This window comes from Carettochelys insculpta, chromosome 23, assembly GCF_033958435.1.
Source record: "Carettochelys insculpta isolate YL-2023 chromosome 23, ASM3395843v1, whole genome shotgun sequence".
Lineage (NCBI taxonomy): Eukaryota > Metazoa > Chordata > Testudines > Carettochelyidae > Carettochelys > Carettochelys insculpta.
Genome location: NC_134159.1, coordinates 2,038,316 through 2,062,661, shown reverse-complemented (window position 1 = coordinate 2,062,661; position 24,346 = coordinate 2,038,316). Strand labels below are relative to the sequence as shown.

Sequence of the window (24,346 nt, the reverse complement as noted above, 5' to 3'; positions counted from 1 at the left end):
GTTCTATGATTCTGTGTGAATATGAGATAGCCCTTAATAAATAACGTCAAACTGTACCTTTCTAACCCCTATTTTAAGAACAGTGCACACACGACGAGCTGTGTTGTGATACACATTTACTGCAGGACATTCACAAACTTTTTACACATCTATTTCCTCACACTTCACAGGTGTGTGTTTGTCCCACTGCTGTCCTGGCTCTCACTCCTGAACCAGCTACGATATGCTAATTTTTCTTCACATTTGATTTCAGTATTCGTTCTTAAAATGCACGTTGCCCTTCACAGCAGGAATGCTGCGTGCTTCCTTTTCCTTTTCAAAATCAAAACTTTATTAGCAATCCAATCAAAACACAGGTACAGTATCATATCCCACAATGCACTGCACATATTAAAGAGGGAGTTATCCAGTGTTTTGAGATCATGTATCACTTGTTATTTAGATATGAGTTGGGCTTTTAGATGTTCAGTGTTTATCGACAATGATCAGGAGGGGTTTATTTTATTTTACAATTATGGGATGGGGAGTCACAAAGAAGTCCTTACATGCGGCTCTGGAGCGGAAGGTTGCAGACGCCTGAGCTAGGTCATGTTTAGTTCAACCAACTCCTTCAGGAGTCCAGAAAACTCAGTGCACATAAACACAAGGCTTCATCCCTACCCCAGCTCATTCCAGGGTTATCCTCTCACTTGTATACAGCGCAGTGCTCCCAGGCTTTACTGTACATCAGCCTCTCTCCAAGCCTGTTCTCCATGCTCCAGCAACCAGACAAATCCCATGGTCCCCCGCCTTACTCCCTGCAGCCTCTTTTTTATCTCCCTTCCCCTGCTGGATCCGTTATCCAGCTGCACCCAACTGTCTCAGCTCGGTAGCACCAATTTACCGTTTTAGTGCCAGTGTGGGGAACCACATCACAGTTGGAATTTTCCACGTGCTAGGAATTAGATTTGTTTAATCAGCAATAGTTATAAGCAAGCTACTGCTCCACAGAAGTCAATAAAAATGGAGTAGCCAGTTACTGAAAGAGACAATCCTCCATAAAACATTTGCATGGAGAATGTTAGTAGGCTAGTCCATCGTGCCCGACGATGACGTGAATGGGCAAAGAACCTGCGCGGGAGAAGGTTCCAAGTGGGAAAGCTGCTGCACAGGGGCAGTTCCGCTCTCTCGACCTCAGAAGCCTGGCTCCAGTGGTACGAAAAGTCGCCACGGCTGGGGCTTCCTCGGCTGCAGTGGATGGCACCTCTGGCGTGGGGACTTGTCGTGTCTCTTCGGGGCAGTTCATGCACCTTTGGTCCCCAGCTGGCTCCCAGCTCTCACCTGCGGCTCCAAGAAGATCTAGAATGTTAATATCCAGGGCAACTACACGTTCTAGGTAACACCAGGCCTGGAATTTGAGGCGGGAGTAAGGCAATCAGCCAGGCTAACAGCCGTTAATTGAACTGGAACCCCTAAAACCACAGGACTATGTGTGATTTTATATGCTTGAAATATACCAGGACATTTTTATGACATGTTGGGATTCACAACTGTTAACTCACCGTGAGCTCACTCATAAAACTAATAAAGTGCCTTGTGCAGGAAAGTTGAAAGAAGCAATTTTAAGCTACAGTTAAAGGTAAGTTTTAAGTTTAATAGCTAGTACTTAAGCCATTGCTTAGGCACGAATGCTGGGGTTAGATGGCCTCAAACAACCTCGCTGAGGCTCCTGATGCAGAGGAATGATTGCCAAGAGTGGCATTACAGGGGATTCTAGCCTAGCAGACAAGGCAGGACAAGATCCTGTGGCTTCAGGCTGAGAGCTAAGTACATTTGGACGGGAAATAAGGAACCAGTTCTTATCCCTGAGCGTGACTAATCACTGGGACAGCTTATCCATGGTTGTGATGGAGTCAGAAACATTTTTCTGGAAATATAATTTAATTACTCTTGCACTTTTGTGTGTAAAATACATTCCAGCTCAGCGAGACGCGCTGGGCGCTCGGTTAGAACTATTGGGTGAAATTTCCTGGTCTGTGAGACACAACAGATGAACCTGGAGGATGAGGATCATAATTGTCCCAGCTATAAGCTCTGATGTATCCAGGAGTCCAGGCCTCCTTGGAGCAGTCCAGGTGGAACTGTTCCTGAGTGGGCAGTGCTGGCATAATTCATCCCTAGTGTATCTCTGCCAACTTTAGATCCTGGTTAGGCTCCGGACTAGGAGGAAGGATTATGGGGGGGGGGTCACGTTGGAGGGGGAGCTTGCACTGCAAGTGGGGTCTGTGGTTAAACAGTGGCCTTCAGCTTCCCTATTACTGCTCAGCACTTCCCTGGCTCACTAACGGGTGTCCCTCCAGGGTGGCTCATGTGATCCGCCCCAACTGGAGGGTGGGGAAAGTGAGACACAGAGAGGAAAATGACTGGCTCTATGTCACCCAGCGAGTCAGTGTCAGAGCCAGGACCAGACTCCACAGGCCCAGACAGGAAGATATCACCTTTAGTTAGATGCAGTTGGGGCTGGCTGTGATCTGAGGTCTCTGCCAGCCCAAATCTTCTATCATTCTTTGACTTTAATCATTGGTTATTGCAGGTGGTAACAGCCCAGGGAGAGCGGAGAAGGAGCCCACAGTGGGTCCTATGGGGAATAATTTGCAGTGGCCATGGAGGGATTGATTTGCAAGCCTGTCTTTTTGGGTCTGGCTGCTGTTGTGTCAGCACCACAGACTGTTATGCTAACGCCCGGCCAGCTCACCTCCACTGCTAGCCAGCCCCAGTCCTGTTTGAACAGCTGCAGCCTCTGCTCCCTTCCCTTGAAAAGGCTCTGCACAATCCCTGGAGGCTTGGGACCATCCAGTTTCCATGGTGCCGCTGTGAATCATCAGCAGGAAATAAAGCTCCAGAGACAAAGCCAAAATGCCAGTCATGCGAATGGCTGGACTGTGGGGGCAGGCGTGTGAGGCCGAGGGCAGCTTCTGGCCAGGGTTTCATTTCAAGTGGAGCTGGATGTCTGGGTAAATACCTTCTTGCCATCTTCTGTGCACCGGGAGCTTCACACAGTCACATCTTTTCACACACTTAAGAGTCCGCGTCAGCCGGGTTCCCTTGTAAAAGGAATTAGGATTATTTCTCTTCCCCAGCTAACCGTGAATGCACATTGCCCCAGTAACTGAATGGGCTTCCAAATCCCCTCAGACGTCCCAGAGCCTGGTCTCCCTCTTGAGTCCAAACATTTAGGTGGTACTTTCAAAGCTGTCCAGCTCAAGCCCCCTGAGCCCAGACCAGCAGACATGGACCAGACACACCCTTAGAGCTCTCCCCTGTGCTTGGGAGAGGTCAGCCAGCAACACCACCTTGCCTGCTAGTGGCACCCCACAGGGAGGGAGAGATGCTTATCCACTGGCCTCTTTCTGAGACTTTGTCCTTGCCTGGCTAGGGGAGAGGAGACCTTTGCTCCAGCCTCCTCTGCAAAGCCCGCAGTCCTCCTCCTTAAAGAAACAGTCACCCAAGTTTTCCCCAGACATGAGCTATTGCCATGGGACCACTTCCTGTCTCCCAATTTCTGCCTCTGCCCTTCCAGAGGTGGTCACCTGCTCTAGATTTCCTGGAAGCTTAAAGGATTATGATGTGGGACAGGAGTTGACTGGCCCTACTCCCTAATACCTCCTTAAAGGAGACGGCTTACTTTGTTACAAGCATCCTTCCCCCATGCACTTGTGCACACTTCTAAGACCAAGACTCACCAGCCACTGTGCCTGGTGCAATTCTTCGGGGGTGCTCTTGTGTTTCTCGGGCAGTGTCTTCCCAGCTAATCAGATCTCTCGTTTCATAGCCGTATTACCTTCAATAAAAGAAGAGTTGTTAAGGCATCTTTGAGGGGTTAATGTTTTTAAAATGTCACACCCAGTTGGTTTGCATGTACTAATAATGCCATTTGCACACGTCTGTGTATTTTCAGGCTGACATGCAGGAGTCTGCTGGCAGCCAAAGGGCTAATCCAGCATTGCGTGACTAGCAAAGTGTTAGCCCTGTGCCAGGGTGAGTCAGTACAGATTATTTCGTGGGAACATGGCTCTGGCTTTCTCGGACTCTCCAGCAAAAGCCCCTCTGTGGGCAGTGTGAGCCACACATTCTAAATCAACCCCAGCCTGGACCAGTCCACACAAGAGATCCACTTCCTGGACATTACAGTGCAAATAAGTGATGGTCACATAAACACCAGTCTATAATGGAAACCCACAGACCACCATGCTCATCTACACGCCTCCAGCTTCCATCCAGGGCACACGACACAATCCATCGTGTACAGCCAAGCACTGAGGTACAACTGCATTTGCTCCAATCCCTCAGAGACCAACACCTACAAGACCTTGACCGAGCTTTCCTCAAACTACAATAACCCACCTAAGGAAGTGAGGAAACAGATTGACTGAGCCAGACGTGTACCCAGAAGCCACCTGCTACAAGACAGGCCCAACAAGGAAAACAACAGAACACCACTGGCCATCACATACAGCCCCCAGCTAAAGCCTCTGCAGCCCCTCATCAGTGACCTACAACCCATCCTGGACAAGGGTCCCTCACTCTTACAGACCTTGGAACGCAGGCCAGTCCTCACCTACAGGCAGCCTGCCAACCCTAAACAAATCCTCACCAGACACTGCAAATCACAAACCAGTGACTCTAGGCATGGAACCAGCCCCTGCAACGGTCCTCGCTGCCAACTCTGCTCATATATCTATACCAGCAACATTGTCACAGACCTAACCCCATCAACCGCACCATCAGGGACTCATTCAGCTGCATATCTGCTAATGTAATATATGCCATCGTGTGCCAGCAATGCCCCCCTGACATATACATTGGCCAAACTGCACAGTCTCTATGTAAAAGAATAAATGGACACAAATCAGATATCGGGAACGGTAATATACGAAATCCTGTAGGAGAACACTTCAGTCTCCTGGGACACTCAGTAACAGATTTAAAGTAGCCATCCTGAAAGAAAAACACTTCAAAACAGACTCCAAAGAGAAACGACAGCACTGCAATTCATTTGCAAAGTTGAGACCATCAGCCGAGGACTGAACAAAGACTGGGATTGGCTGGCCAACTACAAAAGGAGCTGCTTCTCTCTTGGTGTTCACACCTCCCCATCAGCTGCTGGAAGTGGGCCACATCCTTCCTGACTGAATTGACCTTGTCAGCTCTGCCCTTCCTCTTGACTGGGACTCCCTCCTTCTCATGAGCCTGTATAATCAGAGCTGCCTCTGGAATCTGCACTATACTGCATCTGAGGAAGCGGGTCTTTGCCAATGAAAGCTTATGCTCCAATATACCTGTCAGTCTATAAGGTGTGTGAGAGACCCAGGCCCACAGCCAGCTGCAGCACCCTGTGGGAGGGGAGAGATATAAGCAGCTGGGTGTGTCCTTTCACGTTTCCCAAGGACTAAGGCTCAGGAAGGAGCAGCCTGCAACATGAGGGTGGGCCAACATCTGAGGCTAATTAAACACCTGCAGCCAGTCAAGGCCGTGGAGTCCTCAAAAAAGGCTTGACCCAGGAAGGAGGGGGAAGGAGACAGAGGATGGACCAGGACTGGGGAGAGAAGACTCACCAGGGAGAAGATCTGCAGTGATTGGAGGAAGGTACTGCAGTTGTGTTACAAGGGGGTCTGGTGGAAGTGGCCCAGGGAGCGGGGCTGTGGCACTAGGAGGGCCCAGGGAGGGAAGCCCTTCCTGCCACAGCTGCTTAGGGTCCCTGGGCCAGAACCTGGGCCGTGTGGGAGTGGACCGGGTTCCCCCCAGACCACCCCATGCATCGGGCCAGCCCTAAAGGGGCAGCAGGTAAGGAGCAAGCCTCCTCCCTGAAAGACTGTATTTTTGGACTAGCAATGATGAGAATGGCCCAGTGATGCTGTGAACCAAACCCCTGCGAGCACAGGAAGCAGAGCAAGGGACACGGCGGGCCTCTGTGGCTGCTTTTAAACCGCCATGTAGTACAGGGACCCACAAGGACAAGCCTGGGGCTGTGTCACAGGTGCCACAGGACTTCTCAGTGTTTTTGCAGCTACAGACTAACACAGCTCCCCCTCTGATAATTGACACTCGTTAATGGCCAGAGCTTGCTCAGGCATCTTGCTGACTAATGCACCTACCAGCCTTTTGCCCAATGTCTCCATATGGTCTTAGAATCATAGAATCCTAAGGTTGCAAGAGACCTCATATGATCACTGAGTCCAGCCCCCTGCCCAAAGCAGGACCAACCCCAACTAAATCATCCCAGCCAGGGCTTTGTCAAGCTGGGACTTGGAAACCACTAGGGATCCCACCACCTCTCTAGGCAACTCGTTCCAGTGCAACTCGTTCCAGTGTCCACCACCCTCTTGGGGACATAGTTTTCCCTAATATCCAACCTAGATCTCTCCCACTGGAGCTTAGGACCATTGCTCCTTGTTCTGCCATCTGTCGCCACTGAGAACAGCCTCTCTTCATCATCTTTAGAGCTCCCCTTCAGGAAGTTGAAGGCTGCTAATAAATCCCCCCTCAGTCTTCAATGCTGCAGACTAAATAACCCCAAATCCCTCAGCTTCTCCTCATAAGTCTTGTGCTCCAGCCCCTTAATCATTTACGTTGCCCTCTGCTGAACTGTCTCCAATGCATCTACATCCTTTCTGTACTGGGGGGCCCAGAACTGGACACAACACTCCAGATGTGGCCTCACCAGTGCTGAGTAGAGGGGAATAATAACTTCTCTAGATCTGCTGGAAATGCTGCTCCTAATGCACCCCAAGATGCCATTAGCCTTTGGGCTTTGGTAAAGGGATCCTCCCCAGCTAGGTATGGGGAGTCTTTTAGCTGGTAATACGAGCCTCATACATCACCAGAATGATGCAGGGCTCCAGCACTGAATCACAAAACACTAGAACTGGAAGGGCCCTCAAGAGGTCATCAAGTCCAGTCCCCTGCCCCCACGGCAGGACCCAGCACCATCTAGGTCATCTCTGCTGCTAAAGGCATGTGCTCCCTTTTGGAGTGGCTTCCATCCAATGATCTTGCTGCTGCCTGCTCCAGCGAGAGTATCCACTGGAGTATGTACAAATACCCTGCCTATCTGCTCATGGCTTGCTGCACTCTGGTAGCCCATGCCCAGGGTCCTGTGGCACTGCTCCAGAGGAAGAGGGTTCCTTCCTTCTGAGCTGCTAGCGTGCCCTTCCCCAGCCCAGGTGATTGTTACCAGCCTGATTAAATTAGCACCAACAGCTCCAAAGCAAGATCAGGGCCCTTTGTGTTGACCATGTCAACCCAAACGCCAAAAAGGGTGCAAGGAGACTGAGACTGTTTCAGGTCTTACAGCACTTCAGGAGCAGAGAGAGGGACCAAGCCCAGTGCTGACCACCCTCTCTGGCAACCTGTATGTGCCCCAGCAAGGTCAGTGGTTCAAGTTCCCCCACATGCAGCACTTTAATAAACTCCGCATACATTGACTATTTTATAGCAACACAGTGAGATGGTCAGGTGACAGAGCAGATAGAGCCCATGCCTAAAAGTCTCAGCCACCCAGCAAAGTGAGTTCTTCAGTGGGTCAATGCCGTGCCCACCAGCCCCAGTGGAGGCCCTTGCAATAGGTGGTGTCCAAACCCAGAGGACAAAGGCTGTCCCCACCACAGGAGCTTGCAATCTAGGTACAAGGGAGCAATGTCCAGACAGGTGGAGAGCTCCGTGCACCAGAAGCTGAACATTTTCACAGGTTTTGTAGGCAGCCCTGGAAGTGAATGTTAAGGAGGGAGCTGAAGGAGGATAATGAACTGGCTTTGCCGGTGCAGAGCGCAGGGCTTGGTAAAGTAAAACACAAGCTGGAGCTCTAGTACTTTAAGGCTGCAGGACTGTTGTGCCTAGATCTATACTCTGGGGAGCTAGGCCAGGTGGGTGTGAGATTTAAAGGTACAGAGAGCGTGGGACAACTTTGTTGGGGCCATTGTGGAAGCAGATCTCTGGGGTCTCTCTGCCTGGGAGAGCTCCTCAGAAGAAGGTCCACCTGAGAGCTGGTGGCCATGAGTCTTGCATATACCGTCTTAAAATCATTATGGTGCAGTGTTCCTAACACAAGCTATATTTCTCCAGTATATAGTGACCCATCTATGCTCAGGCCTGCCCCATGCCAGGTGTTCTAAGTACACACATCAAAGACAGTCCTTGCTGCAAACAGCTTAACCTCACACCCTCCCATTCAATTCAATAGGAGTCAAGCACCAAAATCCTCTTGGGAGCCTTGGGACTGAGTCAGAACCAGCATGACAGCCAGAAGGTGTGAAGGGAAGTAGAGGTACAGAAGGGGCAGTGACTGGCCCACCTCACACGCTGGCAGAGGCCGGAGAACGTAAATCTCCTGAGCCAGAGACCAAGTCCCTGCATATTGTCCCACACTTATGCTGTCAGGCCCTAGACTGCTGAGCCATGGTGTTCCACAAGCTAATGACGAGCGTGCTCCCCATCCCAAGGAGCTGTGGCCTCCTCTAGTCATGAGGCTGGCCCCTATGCTGCGGGTGTAGTCATTGGATGACACACTCCCTTTGTGAGACCAGTTTGGGGGAACACTGGCTCTTTCCGTTACACACATGTATGTACTTAGAAGAAACGATCTACTAGATGAGGGTTTCCTAACAAGACTCTCTCAGATTGTGCCATGCAGATGATGGGTGAGCTTACAGCAGAGATAAAAGTGAGGGCAGTGAGAGATCACGTGCCCCTTTGATATACTTCCAACCTGTTGGCCTCCCTTTGAGAAATGTGAATTTGGAAAGGAGCAGATACAATGTGGAGGCAACATAATTAGCAAACAAGGAATTCGATCAGATTCAGACAAACTGAGGGCATTAGTCACCTTATTTGAACCCCGGATGTTTCTGGTGTAAGAAGATTCCTGGGCATGACCAATCATTCTGGGAAATTCTTACCAAATTTGGCTGACCTAATGAAACCCTGAAGCAATCTCCTTAATGATCAGATTAATCTAGAGGGCTTACAAAAAACGTATTTAATCAAGTCAGATATGAAAAACTAAAAGAACTACTGAGATCTCTGTAGCTGTTAAACTTTACTCAGTTCCATTCTCCAACAACAGTAGCCACAGACGCATCTTCAGATAGTGGGAGCACTTTGCTCCTCAACTAACAGAGCCAGAAGAACACCAGAGACCTTTCTATGATTCTTCAGATACATTGATTTTGCTGTATTCACACAGACCTCATTGTCACAGGCCATCCAGGAACCAAACATGGAATTTGCCAGATGTTGAGTTCCTGAAGTCCTCGTGTCAGATAATGGACTTCAATTTACCTCTGAAACATTGTTAGCATTTGAGTATTGTATTCGTAGTCCACCTTACTTCAAACCAATGGGAAGGTGGAGAGAACAGTGACCCCCGCTTGAATCACTGTGGCCAGTTGCTCATTGGACAGGAGGGAGTCTCTTCGGAAGATGAAGATGGCTAGAGGCACTTCTGGCCATTGCTACTCCAGAGCTGCGTCTACACGTGCACGCTACTTCGAAGTAGCGGCACCAACTTCGAAATAGTGCCCGTCGCGTCTACACGCGTCGGGCGCTATTTCGAAGTTAACTTCGACGTTAGGCGGCGAGACGTCGAAGTCGCTAACCTCAAAAGGAGATAGGAATAGCGCCCTACTTCGACGTTCAACGTCGAAGTAGGGACCGTGTAGACGATCCGCGTCCCGCAACATCGAAATTGCTGGGTCCTCCATGGTGGCCATCAGCTGGGGGGTTGAGAGATGCTCTCTCTCCAGCCCCTGCGGGGCTCTATGGTCACCGTGGGCAGCAGCCCTTAGCCCAGGGCTTCTGGCTGCTTCTGCGGCAGCTGGGGATCTATGCTGCAGGCACAGGGTCTGCAACCAGTTGTCAGCTCTGTGGATCTTGTGTTGTTTAGTGCAACTGTGTCTGGGAGGGGCCCTTTAAGGGAGCGGCTGGCTGTTGAGTCCGCCCTGTGACCCTGTCTGCAGCTGTGCCTGGCATCCCTATTTTGATGTGTGCTACTTTGACGTGTAGATGTTCCCTCGCTGCGCCTATTTCGATGTTGGGCTGAGCAACGTCGAAGTTGAACATCGACGTTGCTGGCCCTGGAGGACGTGTAGACGTTATTCATCGAAATAGACTATTTCGATGTCGCAACATCGAAATAAGCTATTTCGATGTTGGCTGCATGTGTAGACGTAGCCCAGGAGGCCCAAGTTCATGGGTTAATCAGGAAATAATTTGTTTCTAGAGCTGCTGATAGTGTCTCCTAAGGCTGAAATGAACCACTCGGGACAGGGTCTCCTGCAGAAAAGTGGGCTGAGACCACAGCAGCTGCCAGCTGGTCATTGTGTTCCAGCTGGCAGAGAAGGCAGCCCAGAGGTGGTGGTGGTCGGGGACTCCTTCCTAAGAGGGATGGAGGCTTCCATCTGCCGCCCAGACCTAGAATCCCGGCAAGTTTGCTGCTTGCCTGGAGCTAGAATTCGGGATATTACAGAGTCACTGCCAAAAATTCTTCAACAGGTAGACTATTACCCCTTCCTCCCACTTCATGTAGGAACCAATGATACAGCCAAGAACAACTTTGATGAGATCACAGCAGACTACGTAACCCTCGGGAGAAAGATCAAGGAATACGGAGCACAGGTGGTCTTCTCGTCTATCCTCCCTGTGGAAAGAAGGGGTCCGCAGAGGGATCGTCAAATCACAGAGGTAAATGCGTTGTTGTGTAGGTGGTGTAGCAGGGAAGGATTTGGTTTCTTTGACGATGGGATTCTGTTTCATGAACAGGGATTGCTGAGAAGAGATGGGATCCACCTCACTAAAAGAGGAAAGAGCGTCTTTGCGGGCAGGCTTGCAAACCTAGTGAGGAGGGCTTTAAACTAGGTTTGTCGGGGGAAGGTGACACAAGCCCGGAGGTAAGTGGGGAAGGAGGAGGGAATAATCAAGCGGGTTTCCTGGGTGAAGAGGAGAAAGTGGGCCAATCGGCCCCTTCTCTAAGATGCTTGTACACTAATGCCAGAAGCCTGGGGAACAAAGAGGAAGAATTCGAGGCCCTGGCACAGTCACACAAGTATGAGGTGGTTGGAATAATGGAGACTTGGTGGGACGATTTGCATAACTGGAGCACGGTCGAGGACGGTTATAAATTGTTTAGGAAGGACAGACAGGGGAGAAAAGGAGGAGGAGTTGCACTCTATGTGAGGGAGCAGTATGATTGCTCAGAGCTCCAGTATGAGGAAGGAGAAAATCCAGTTGAGTGTCTTTGGGTTAAGCTTAGAGTTGGAAGTAACAGAGGTGATGTTGTAGTTGGTGTCTGCTATAGGCTGCCAGAGCAGGGAGAGGAGATAGATGAGGCTTTCTTCAGGCAGCTTAGTGAAGCTTCCAAATCACAGGCCCTGGTTCTCATGGGAGACTTTAATCATCCAGACATTTGTTGGGAGACCAATACAGCAGCACACAGACAATCCAGGAAGTTTTTGGAAACTACTGGGGATAACTTCTTGGTACAAGTGCTGAAGGAACCGACCAAGGGCTGTGTGCAATTTGACCTGTTGCTCACAAACAGGGAAGAACTAGTAGAAGAAATAGAAGTGGTGGGGAACCTGGGCTGCAGCGACCATGAGATCGTAGATTTCAGGATCCGGACGAAAGGAGAAGGGTGAGCAGTAACATACAGACCCTTGATTTCAGAAGAGCAGACTCTGACTCCCTAAGAGACCGGATGAGCAGGATCCCTTGGGAAATGAAGATGAAGGGGAAAAGAGTTGAAGAGAACTGGGAGTATTTTAAAGAAGCCTTACTGAAGGCACAGGAACAAACAATCCCGCTGCGTAGTAAGATACAAACATGGTAGGCAACCAGCTTGGCTTAACAGGGAAATCCTTAGTCAGCTTAAATTCAAAAAGGATGCATACAAGAAATGGAAACGAGGACAGTTGACTAAGGAGGAGATAAACATACGGCTGGAGAATGCCGGGAAGTAATCAGGAAAGCGAAAGCACAATTGAAACTGCAGCTGGCAAGGGATGTGAAGAGTAACAAGAAGGGTTTCTACAGGCATGTGAACAATAAACGGGTTATCAGAGAAGGTGTGGGGCCATTACTGGATGAGGGAGGTAACCTAGTGACAGATGATGCAGGAAAAGCTGAAAGTACTCAATGCTTTTTTTGCCTCAGTCTTCACAAAGTCAACTTCCCAATGATGGTCCTAGATGATGCAGTACGGGAAGGTGGAGGGCAGCCATCTGTGGGGAAGGAACAAGTTCTGAGCTATCTGGAAAAACTAGATGTACACAAGTCCATGGGTCTGGATTTAATGCACCCCAGGGTACTGAAGGAATTGGCAGAGGTCATTGCTGAACCTTTGGCTATTATCCTTGAAGACTCTTGGAAATCGGGGGAGATCCCGGATGACTGGAAGAAGGCAAACGTAGTGCCCATCTTTAAAAAAGGAAAGAAGGACAATCCAGGGAACTATAGACCCATCAGCCTTACCTCAATCCCTGGGAAAATAAGGGAGGGAATCCTCAAGGAATCCATTTTGAAGCACTAGGAAGAGGGGAAAGTGATCAAAAGTAGCCAACATGGATTCACCAGGGGCAAGTCCTGCCTCACCAATCTGATCAGCTTCTGTGATGATGTAACAAGCTCTGTGGACATGAGGAAGTCAGTGGATATGATATACCTTGACTTCAGCAAGGGTTTTGATACAGTCTCCCACAACATTCTTGTCCATAAGTTAAGGAAATATGGATTGGATCCTTGGACTATAAGATGGATAGAAAGCTGGCTTGATGGTCAGGCCCAACGGGTAGTGGTCAATGGCTCAATATCTGGATGGCGGTCTGTTTCAAGCGGAGTGCCGCAAGGCTCGGTTCTGGGGCTGGTGTTATTCAATATCTTTATTAATGACCTGGATGAGGGACTGAGTTGCACCCTCAGCAAGTTTGCAGATGACACAAAACTAAGGGGAGAGGTAGATACGTTGGAGGGTAGAGAGAGAATCCGGAGGAACCTGGATAAATTGGAGGACTGGGCCAAAAGAAATCTGATGTGGTTCAATAAGGAGAAGTGTAGAGTCCTGCACCTGGGGCGGAAGAATCCCAAACATTGTTACAGGCTAGGGACCGACTGGGTCAGCAGCAGTACGATGGAAAGGGACCTAGGGGTTATGGTGGATGAAAGGCTGGATATGAGTAAACAGTGTGCCCTTGTAGCCAAGAAAGCTAACGGCATACTGGCGTGCATTAGGAGGAGGATTTCGAGCAGATCTAGGGAAGTAGTTATTCCTCTTTATTCGGCACTGGTGAGGCCACATCTGGAATATTGTGTCCAGTTTTGGGCCCCCCAGTATAAAAAGGATGTGGATTTGCTAGAGGAGGTTCAGTGAAGGGCAACAAAAATGATTGAATGCCTGGAGCACAAGACCTATGAGGATAGGCTGAGGGATTTTGTCTTGTTTAGTTTACAGAAGAGAAGACTTAGAGGTGATTTAATAGCAGCCTTCAACTTCCTGAAGGGGAGCTCTAAAGAGGAGGGTGAGAAATTGTTCTTATTGGTGTCAGATGGCAGAACGAGGAGTAATGGTCAGAAGTTGAAGAGGGAAGGGTATCGGTTAGATATCAGGAAAAACTTCTTCCCCAGGAGGGTGCTGAAGCATTGGAAAGCGTTGCCGAGAGAGATGGTGGATTCTCCATCCCTTGAGGTTTTTAAGTTGCGGCTGGACAAGGTCCTGGCTGGGATGACTTAGTTGGGGTTGATCCTGCTTGAAGCAGGGGGCTGGACTAGACGACCTCCTGAGGTCCCTTCCAGCCCTACGATTCTGTGATTCTGTGAGAGGCTGGTGGCAGAGAGGCTTGTGCCGGGTGGGAACAGGAGATCACTAAGGGGTCACAAGTGTTCCAAGGCTTGGCTGTGCTGAACAACGGAGCCTTTTGGGCAAAGCCCCGTTACTGACAGGACAGATTGCTGGAGCTCTGAGGGCTTAGTTAACTTGGAGAAAGCTCATGATCCTGCCACCCACATGTCCCTCCACCGCTTTGGTGTTGCCAATAGCAACTACCCGAAGACGTCACCCCAGACTTAAGGCTTTTCCCAGCAGCTCTGTGGTGTTTATTTTCTGTCTTCACGTAGCGTCAGGCGCCTCTTTAATCCACGTCTTTCGTCTGCAGCAATTTCCTTCCGTCCTTAGAACAAAGCAAAGTGATGTGTGTCCTGGCGCGGGGAGCCCACCCCAGCAAAAGGGAGTCACTCCACGAGGAGGAGCTGAACCTAGATACGCCACGGCCATTAGTAGCCTGTCTAGCCCTGCGTTCCCTTGTAGTCAGGATTCAGGCTGTTCAGAGTCAAACCCCTGGAAGAGGCTGAATGGCAGGACACTCCACAGCCAGCTGGCTCGGAGCAGCTCAGCACGAGGACCAGGAGCTCAGGGCAGATGGCTGAAGGCAGGCAGCCCCAGTCAGCAGCCGAGGCACTACCTGTGCTTGCAGTGTTTGAGAAAGAGCATGTGTTGAGCAGGGCAGGGCTAGCACATCACTGAGACCTGCAAGAGATAGAGGCAGGACTTTGGCTCCCTCCCCACCTTGCACCGATCCTGGCACCCACCTGGTCAGGGCTGTGTAGATAACCAGACAGCACAGCTCACTGTCAGGTACCTCCAGCACTGAATCGCCGTGTTTGTCCTCAGTAGACTAGGGGAGAGAGAGTTGCCTCTGCAGAACCTGAACCTTAAGAGGATCCCACGATCCCAAGGCCAGATGGGGCCATCTCACCCGAACTTCTGCATAGCCCAGAGCACAGTCCCTCCCTGGAACCCTGCAGCCTGCCCTGCGCTGCCGGGGGAGATCCCCGTTCAGCACCTGGGAATGGAGAACACCTCAAAGAGGGAGGAGGTCTCAGACATGCAGGTGGGCAAGTTAAGGAGGAACAAGAGGTGGGCGAGTTAAGCCGGGAGGTGAGAGGCAGATGGCCAGATGGGAGGAGCAAGAGGATTGTCTGCTATGGTGACTAGCTGTGCCCAAGAGTGGAAGAGGACAGCCAAAGTTTTCTTTCCTTCCCACAGCATGGCTCAGGGACACAGGTACTGCCACCAGCTCCAGTCACCTCTGGGGGGTAGGAGCGGCTGGTAGAGGCAGGGCCAGAATTTTGCACTGAGGGTGTTAGCCTAGGGCCATCCCCAGGCGAGGCGGGAAGAGCCTGTCACCAGGCACAGAGCAGCTGCTCCAGTGAGACAGCCGGGGCTGGAGCTCCCAGGAGGCAGGTGAGGTCTGCAGGCCATGGCCCTGGGGCTGAGTCACAGCAAGGTCTAGCCCTCAGCTTTAGCCATGTGGCTGTGGCCATCTTCCTGCTGTACCTGCCAGGGTGTGGGGGGCTGGCTGCACCTGGGCAGAGCTCTGTGCACACGGCCTGGCTTTCAGAGGGGCTGAGCATCACAGCTCTACTGACGCAATGATGCCTGGCCCCATGCAGCCGGGACTAGATCGCTCACCCTGCGGGCGGTGGCCACACTAGAGATGATCCCCTGCAGATCCACTCCCAACAGCCCTCAGGGACAGAATCCACCTGTCTGCGGCAGCCCCACCCCGCACCCACGCCAGCTCCTCGCTGTGCCCAGGTGGTGTCATTCCAGCATTTGGGTCCTGCCCGCTACAGCTGGGGTCTGAGCCTCACCTTGCTCACAGGACACATCCCGTCCCCCTGTGTTCAGCCTGCAGCAGCCGCAAAGAGATGGCCACTGAGGCAGACCCGGCAAGGAGGGCGACGCCCCCAGCCGGTGGGAGGGAAGGAGGGTCTCTGCCCAGCGCTTGCAGCTGCAGCCTGCCCCAGGGAGATGGTGCAGGCTGGGGTCTGCTGTTTCTCCCGGGCTGTCTGGTTCCCACCAAGGTCCATTCTGTGTGTGCCCAGAGGGGGAAAGCTGCCCGGCGAGCTCCCCAGAGGCGAGTGGAACCAACTCTGACCTTGCTGCCGGGGGCCCCATTCAGGGGATTACGTGGCCCACAGTGTGTGAAGGGGGCAGAGGGCCTCTGCCAAGAATTCGTTAAATCCAAAGTAATTAAAAATAATGGAGGGGAGGGGACAGAGCACGGTGAGAGGAGCGTGGGGAGGCCCCTCCCCTCAGCAATAATCACGTGTGTTTCCAGGCCCCTGCCGATCCCACAGACTTACTGGGCCATCAGCTGGGCACCAAGGAGCTTTCTGCACCAAGGGACAGACTTAGCTTGGCAGCTAGCCACGGAGATGGTTGCTTGGCCCAGCTCTGTCCCCATCACCAAAGCAGCCCAGCAGGCAGCTCACTTGCAAGCAGATGGCTCTGCAGAAGCACCAGTCACTACACAGCTCGTGCCCTGCAGCTGGGGCCATCAAAGAGATGCTCACACAGGTAGAATCCTAATGATCCAGGCCAACCCTCCGCTGAACGCAGGACCAACCCCAACTAAACCATCCCAGCCAGGGCTGGGCCAAGCCTGGTAGTAAAAACCTCTGGGGATGGAGATCCCACCACCTCTCTAGGTAACGCATTCCAGTGCTTCACCACCCTCCTGGGGAAAGAGTTTTTCTTAATATCCAACCTCCCCCTCTGTAACTTCAGACAATTGCTCCTTGTTCTGCCATCCGTCACCACTGAGAACAGCCTCTCTAGAGCTCCCCTTCAGGAAGTTGGAGGCTGTTATAAAATCCCCCCTCAGTCTTCTCTTCTGTAAATTAAACAACCCCAAACCCCTCAGGCTCTCCCCACAGCTCATGTGCTCCAGCCCCCGAATCCTTTTGTCAGCCTCTGCTGGACTTTGCAGGGGAGAGTCAAGAAGTGCAGGTGGGAAAAGAGCATGTCCCAAAATGTCAGCACCCCCCCCCACCAGCCCAGCACTGTGGAGAGGGCCTGGCAGGGCTCAGAGCATCTCGGGCACAAAACCCATCACGTGGGGAGCGGGGGCTTGTGAGCGGGTTACGTTCACACTGCGGTTGCAAGGCGAGGCCTCAGCTGCACTCTGCCTCCCACCATGTCCCGGGTGCAGGCTGGGCCCTCTAGGGGCTACTGCAATACAAACAACAGCACTAGCCATGAAGTGGGTTTTAGGCCGTCGGAGCAACAAAACTAACGTGGTTAAAGTTCAGGGCCCACCTGCCACGATGGCAGCTCTGTGCAGGGTTTTGCCCCCCTGCCAGGGCTGGGGCGAGGCCCTCACCAGCCAGCCCAGCCTGGGAACTGGAACTTGTGCTGCCATAGTCATCCCTCAGCCCAGAGAGCTGGTGCACCATCCAGACGGGCCTGTCCTGAGGAGCCCAGAGCCTGCACATAGTGCTCCCTTGTTCAGAGCCCTGGCTGCGCTTTGCTGCCAGGTCAGTTCCTCTCCTTTCCACCCGCCCGTCCCCCGGAGCACGCTCATTACCCCTCATTAGCAAAGCTCTGTCTCCGTTTGTTTGCGAATGGCTGGATTTGCCTTGGAACAGAGCGAGCTGTCACAGCCCATTACTTGCTGCCTTTCCCCAGCCGCCCGATGGCTGAGAACGAGACCTGGCCTTCAGGATCAAAGCGGTGTCCTGCCCAAGAGCCACTGGGGCAGAACAATTTAACAACCAGGCAGGAGTCTGGCAGCACAAGAGGCTGCTCTGTCCTGAGCAGCCCCTGGCCTTATGGCTGTTGCTGTGCCTGGTGCTTCCCAGGGTCCAAGGGATCAGGGCTGCAGGGACCAAGACCACTTTGGCTGGTCACTTAGGTACAAGCACCATAGCAAAGGGTGACCTTTATGAAGGGCTGCAGAGTCAGGTGCTCTTTGGGCCAGGCTGCAGGCTGGGCAGGTCCCTGCAGGAGTAGCTCCCCCATGGAAGTGCCAGTGTGACCCCACGCCAACGGGTGTGATTCACTGGTCCACGTAGGACCACTTAGAGCACTTGCAGAGAGAGAGACTGTCTCCTCCACCACCTCAGCTGAGCAGCAGCTGGGTTTTAGCTCCAACTGTTGAGGTTCACACACTACCCCCCAAGATCCCAGGTTCAAGCGCACCTGTTAGCGGTTACACCAGCACTTCCTGCTTCAGCGAGCTGGAGAATCCCCGGAAAACAGCTGTTTTATCGCAGCATTCCCAGGCTGCTGGTCCCCAGAGTCTGATGACACCAGGCCTCACAGTGTCTGTGTGGGGATGGCAGCCCAGTGTCACCCTTCCCATGGACAGCTCCCAGCCTGCAACAAATATTCACCAGCGGCCACATGCCTCACCACAGTAACACTAACCCAGGAACCTATCTCTGCAACAAACCTGGCTGTCATCTCTGTCCACACATCTATACAAGTGACACCAGCACAGCACCTAATCTCATCAGCCACACCATCAGCAGCTCGTCCACCTGCACATCTATTAATGGGATCTATGCTATCATGTGCCAACAATGCCCCTCTGCCATGTACATGGGCCACACTGGACAGTCCCTGAGCCAAAGGATAAGTACACGCAAATCAGACATGAAGAGAGGTAATATACATAAATCAGTCGGGAACACTTTAACCTCATTGGACATGCAGTAAAGGATTTAAAAGTAGCCATCCTTGTATATGAAAAAATCCTTCGAAACAAGACTACAAGGGGAAACAGAAGAGCCGCAGTTCATTTGCAAATTTAACACAATCAAATTAGGACTGAACAAAGATTTAGAATGGTTCTGCCGCTACAAAGGCAATTTTTGCCTCTCTTGGTAGTCACATCTCTACCTTAGCTGCTGGGAGTGAGTCACATCCACCCTGATTGAATCAGCCTCGCTAACTCTGGTTAACAGCTGATAAGTAACTCCCTTCTGATATACTAGTACATCTAGAGCTCCCCACCTCTGTAGTTTCCACACCAGTGCAGCTGAGGAAGTGGGTTTTACCCATGAAAGCTTTTGTCCAAATTAATTTGTCTTTAAGGTGCTACAGGTCTCCTTGTTGGTTTTGCAGATACAGACTCCTCCACGGCTGCACCTCTGAGACTTAGATGTGTTAGATATTATGACAAGGTCAGTACCACTCCTGGGTCCCAGACTTCTATTTTGCCCCCAGCCCCACAGTAGGCCCACTTGCCCTTGCCAAGGTTCAGGCTTCAGTCCGTGGGCTCAAAGGGCAGTGGGCAGGAGCCCCCTGGTCCATCTGAGCTGAGCAACCAGTCCTTCCCAGCCCCTGCGTGAGCCCTGAGGGTGCCAGGGGCAGGGAGCCCCAAACACTCGCTGCAGGACTCCTCATCTCCCCCAGGTGTTGCTGATGCTGTTCTCGTTTACCGCCTCTCTCCTGTTCTAATCTTCTCACTCTTCTTCCCACCCCCTACCGGGGAGGCTTTTAAAAGGGCTGTGCAGCACCAGCTGGCCTGAGCTGATTTCTAGCAGCCTCTCCCCGACGGCTGCTGCTCTGTCGGTACTAACGCTTAGTTGCCAGGGCTGTTTCTGCTTTTTGGAGTCGCCTCTTGCCCCTGGCCTCATCCTGTCACAATATTCCACAGAGGAAGTGATGTTTTCCTCACTGTAGTCAACTTAGCTTGTGACCCAACCCCAGCTCAGTCTGTATTAAATACAGGGAGAGCCAAACTGGTCATCACTTAGAGCCCCCAACTCAGACCACTGCAACGAATTATTAAAGACCTACAACCTATCCTTAATCAGGATGCCACACTCCAGAAGGCCCTGGGTGACAGGCCTGTTCTCTCCTGCAGACAACCTCCCAACCTCATGAGGATCCTCACTAACAGCCACAGTCTATACCCCAGGAACACCAGTCCTGGAACCTTTCCCTGCAACAAAGCCCACCGCCAGCTTTGTCCACATATCTTCTCTGGAAATACCATCACTGGACCTAACCAGGTTACTCACAGAATCACGGGCACTTTCTCACGCTCCTCTGCTAACATCATATATGCCATCATGTGCCAACAATGCCCAGATGCTTTGTATATTGGACAGACTTCGAACTCCCTTAGACAAAGGGTCAATGGGCACAAAACAGACATCAAAACACTCCAGATCCACAAACCAGTTAGTCAACATTTTAATGGAATGGGGCATTGTGATGGGGTTTTGGGGTCCCCCAAGCTCTGCACCCTGTCCGCAGGCAGGAGAGTCTCTTACTTAGCAGGAAAACAGCAGGTTTATTAGCCGACAGGACACAGCATCGTACAGAGGAGTCAGTACAGCAGGCAGAGACAGCCAGTCCAATCCATGTTGGGGAGAGGAGGCCCCGAGGGGCCCCCAGAGCTGGGGCCTGGCCCCCTCCTTGGTCTCTCTCTCCCTCAGCCCAGACTAACTGCTTCCAACTCCCAGTTCCAATTCAAACCCCTCAGGCTCCACCTCCTCCTTTGTCTGCAGTACAAAGGTGTTACCTGGTCATCAAGGTTACCCTCAGCAGGAGACCCACACCCTCTGTGAGCCACTCACACACACACAGGTATCCCCCACTCCATCACAGGCATTCTGTCAATGACCTAAAGGTGTGTGTGTTACTGAAAAGGAATTATCGCTCCTTTGTGGAAAGGGAAGTGGACGAATTGACATTTATATTCAAATTTGGAACATTAACACATGGTTTAAATCATGATGTGAACTTTCTGAGTCACTATAGGGGCTCGTCTGCATACTTGGCTCAGTCTAATTCTTGACCTTCCCCCCCACCCCTCCACTCTCTGATTTGCTCACCTTGATTATCTTTTTTCTGATTTGTCCTCCTTGCTTACTGTTTTTGGTTCTCTGTGTCTTAAATATTGAGTCTGTTCTGGTCTGGCTCTGGTCTTAAGAAGTGGGTCTGTCCCACAAAAGCTCACCTAATAAACTGTTTTGCTAGTCTTTAAAGAGCTACTTGACTGCTTTTTGTTTTGATAGTGTATAGACTAGCACAGCTTCCTCTCTGTTACTATTCAGTATAAGAATTGTGAAATCTCACCAATGCTTCAAGTCATTGTGGGGGACAGGGCAGGTTATCATAACTGCATAAGACATGGATTACACAGGGCTCCCCTGGTTAAAAGCACTGTAAAGCAAAAGGGGGAGAGAAATAGGTTGAAACAGCTAGCTGAGTGTGGTGGCCCTGCCTAAGCCTTAGCCATCTAGCTATAGAAATGGTTTCTTTAGCCCTCCCCACCTGTTAAAAGGTAGAGATGGATGCTAGTGTTTGTATCTTGTATGAGACTCTACTTTAGTAGATGCTGTGAGTTGAAATCACAAGGGCTGTGTCTACACTAGCCAAAAACTTCGAAATGGCCATGCAAATGAAGTTTACTAATGAAGCTCTGAAATACATATTCAGTGCCTCATTAGCATGCGGGTGGCCACGGCACTTCGAAATTGACGCGGCTCGTCCAGATGGGGCTTCTTTTCGAGAGGACCCTGGCTACTTCGAAATCCCCTTATTCCCATCTGCTCATAGGAATAAGGGGACGTTGAAGTAGCCGGGGTCCCTTCAAAAAGTAGCTCCATCTGGACGAGCCGCGCGGCAGCGAGCCACATCAATTTTGAAGTGCCGCGGCCGCCTGCATGCTAATGAGGCACTGAATATGTATTTCAGCGCTTCATTAGTAAACTTCAAAATGGCCATTTGCATGGCCATTTCGGAGTTTTTGGCTCGTGTCGACATAGCCAGGGTGGTAGCTAAGGCCACTAAGAGGTCAAATCACAGGGTTTTGCCTCAGGCCAAACCCACAGTAGACAGATGGATGGCATGATCAACAGATGGCCAGTAGGAGGAGCAGAGGACAGACGAATGGTGCGGACAGCCAGTAGGAGCAAGCAGAACGCCGGACCAGGGCAAAGGTGGCATTGTCTCAGGTTCCATGAGGGAATGCACCAGCGTGAGACGTTGGTGCCCGCATGGACTGGACCGAGTTGTAAGTGGGGCATTTGAACTGGGGGTGCGGAGAAAGTTGGGTGTGTGGATTGGCTGTTTACAGAATTGGACTGGTGAGCCTGAGAGGCCAAGGACATTGCTCAAAGCTTTTCAGCTGGGGCATTTACTTGAGGATTGGTTATGAGCTCTGGGTTTGGGATTTTCCCAAGCTTATGCTAATTGACCTTTCTGCCTATTTTATTAAAAGTTCTTTTCTACACTCAGACTCGGTGCTGGCGAGTGGGGAAGCATTGCCTCTCCGAGGCGCCCGGGGGTGTGTAATGTTCCCAGACTGCTGGATGGGGGCTTGAGCTGGTTCTGTGTGAGATGGATGAAGGGGAACCCCTAGATGGTTAACCCGGCCCTGGTTGCTGCCAACTCCTTCCGGCAGAAGGGTTACATATCTGTTAGTCTACAAGGTGCCGCAGGACTTCTTGTTGAATAGAGCTGAATAGACTTTTCCCAGTTCTGCAGGAGAAGTGGCTTAGATGGGTGAGCAGAAACTCAGCAAGGAAACAGCCCTCGTTGGCCTTCTCTGCAACAGCAGTTCCGTCCAGTGCTGAGTAACAGTAACCCGAGGACACAGCCCTCACCCTGTGTGAGAGGGTGGCACACTTCAGAGTTCAGGTGAATGGGATGGTTCCGGCCTCTGTTTCAGACTGTCCACAGACTCAGGCAGGCGTCACTTGTACTCAGCTCACATTTTTAGGCTCTTTTGAGTCACTGATGGCTAGAAACACACACAAGCACAAACACACACAATCACACATGCACAAACACACAATCACACACACACACACACACACACACACACACACTCTCTCTGTGTCTTAATCTCTCCCTGGGCTGTTCTGAGCAAGTGTAAGCGCCAGGGTATTTAAAATGGAATAGCATCGGCGGGGCGGCCACCTTTGGCCCTGTGATGATGTTAGCAAGGTGGGATCTGGGTGACGGTTCCAGCACGTACCTGGGCACGACTCGCTGCCACAGAGCCTCCTGCCGGTCACTCGGGAATTAGCTCTTCATCAGCAGGACGCCCTCGCCTGGTGGCTGTGCCATCTGTCATCACTCCCCACGCCGTGCACGACCTGGGCTCCGGACTCGCGTCGCTCCCTGGATGGCGGTGTCCTGTTCAGGGCAGTGCCCGTTACAGCCTCTCCCCACTGCTGGGGGTCTCAGCAGTCCTGGCTCAGGGCACCCACCATTGTGATCAGCTGCAGCCCCACAGACAAGCCCCAGTCCACAACGGCCACTGTTCAGTGTGCCTAGGTGCAGTTTGCGGGGAGGGGCGGGACTCAGGCCCAGCCAGCATTCTGAGTCCTGGCCCAGGGACCCCTCGCAGAGCAGCCTTGTCCTGAACCTTCCTCTCTCTCAGACCTGCTTCTCTCCCGGGCCACTTCCCCATGACTCCCTGTGCCTTACTTGTCCCTGTTATAGGATCAGCAGCCTGGCAGGCGTCAGGTGGAGCCTCTCTCCCACTCCCCAGAGCCAGCCCAGCACTGCTTGGTGCAAGGTGCTGCTCCCTGCTGGGAACCAGTCCTGCACCCTCCTTGGTCAGGACCCAACTGACTCAGCTCTGCTGAGCATCTCCTTAGAAACAGGGCTCCTCCAGCAAGCTGCTCTCTAACTGGCTACTTCCAAGCCCTTTCCTAATGGGCTGGGGTTCTGCCCAGGTTCCCTCCGGCCTCCGTTAACCGCTTTCTTGCAGGAGCAGGGCAGCTGCCCCACTACACGGGGTTTAGGATCAGATACTATTCCCAGCCCTAGCCTTGAGGTGCAATATTACCTAAGCACGATAGCGATTAGAATTATTAGGGCCCAGGGAGCGTGTTACATCATGCAAGGGAGGAACATGCTGGCACAATCCAACATTACTATTATATTGTGTGTCTGTTCCCAAAGCATCGTACAATCGGCTCTTTCAGTTCCAGCCCTGAGTCGTGCTCGCGACCATATGTAATTGGCAAAGAGCATCTGTACATGTGAATGCTACACACAGTTCCACATCTGTACCTCTCTGACACTCTCCTCCTGAGATCCAGCTGTGCAGGGCCTCCTGGGGAGCATCCCCCAGACCAATCCGATCTGCAGTCATTGAAGGGCACTTTTCATGCCTGGCTGGAATAAAAGACAGAAATCAGCAGTTACGGCACAAATCGGATGTGGCAGAACCCCACTACCGGCTCTGCAGAGCCTGAGCAGAATCCAGTTCTGCTGCCAAGCTTGGATCGGCCAGGAGGGAACCAGGGAAAAAGGCCTAGGAGTGGTCTGGGACTGTATCAGCTGGTGCCCAGGGACAGGTACAAAATACTTCCCAGAGGAAGGATTCCTTCGAACCCCCATGAGGGCCTTAGCCTTCCCCAGTGGAGTGGCAGTCCCTCAGAGATAGCCTGAGGGCTCTGGCATCTCCACCTTCAGGTAGGAGAGTGTATCAAAAGCTTTACTAAAGTCAGGGTGTATCACATCCGCTGCTTTCCCCATGTCCACAGAACCATTTGTCTCACCACA

The 24,346-nt window shown here is 51.7% G+C and overlaps 1 long non-coding RNA gene across 1 annotated transcript; it reads right to left on the bottom strand.

Moving 5' to 3' along the window:
- Positions 1–213: 213 nt before the first annotated feature.
- LOC142001033 (uncharacterized) lies at positions 214–23,959 on the bottom strand. The gene is made up of 5 exons (XR_012642375.1): positions 23,852–23,959; positions 22,806–22,966; positions 3,723–3,820; positions 3,002–3,083; positions 214–1,320 (listed from the first exon to the last, which is right to left on the bottom strand). It is a non-coding gene; the product is annotated as an uncharacterized LOC142001033 (long non-coding RNA).
- Positions 23,960–24,346: the final 387 nt, after the last annotated feature.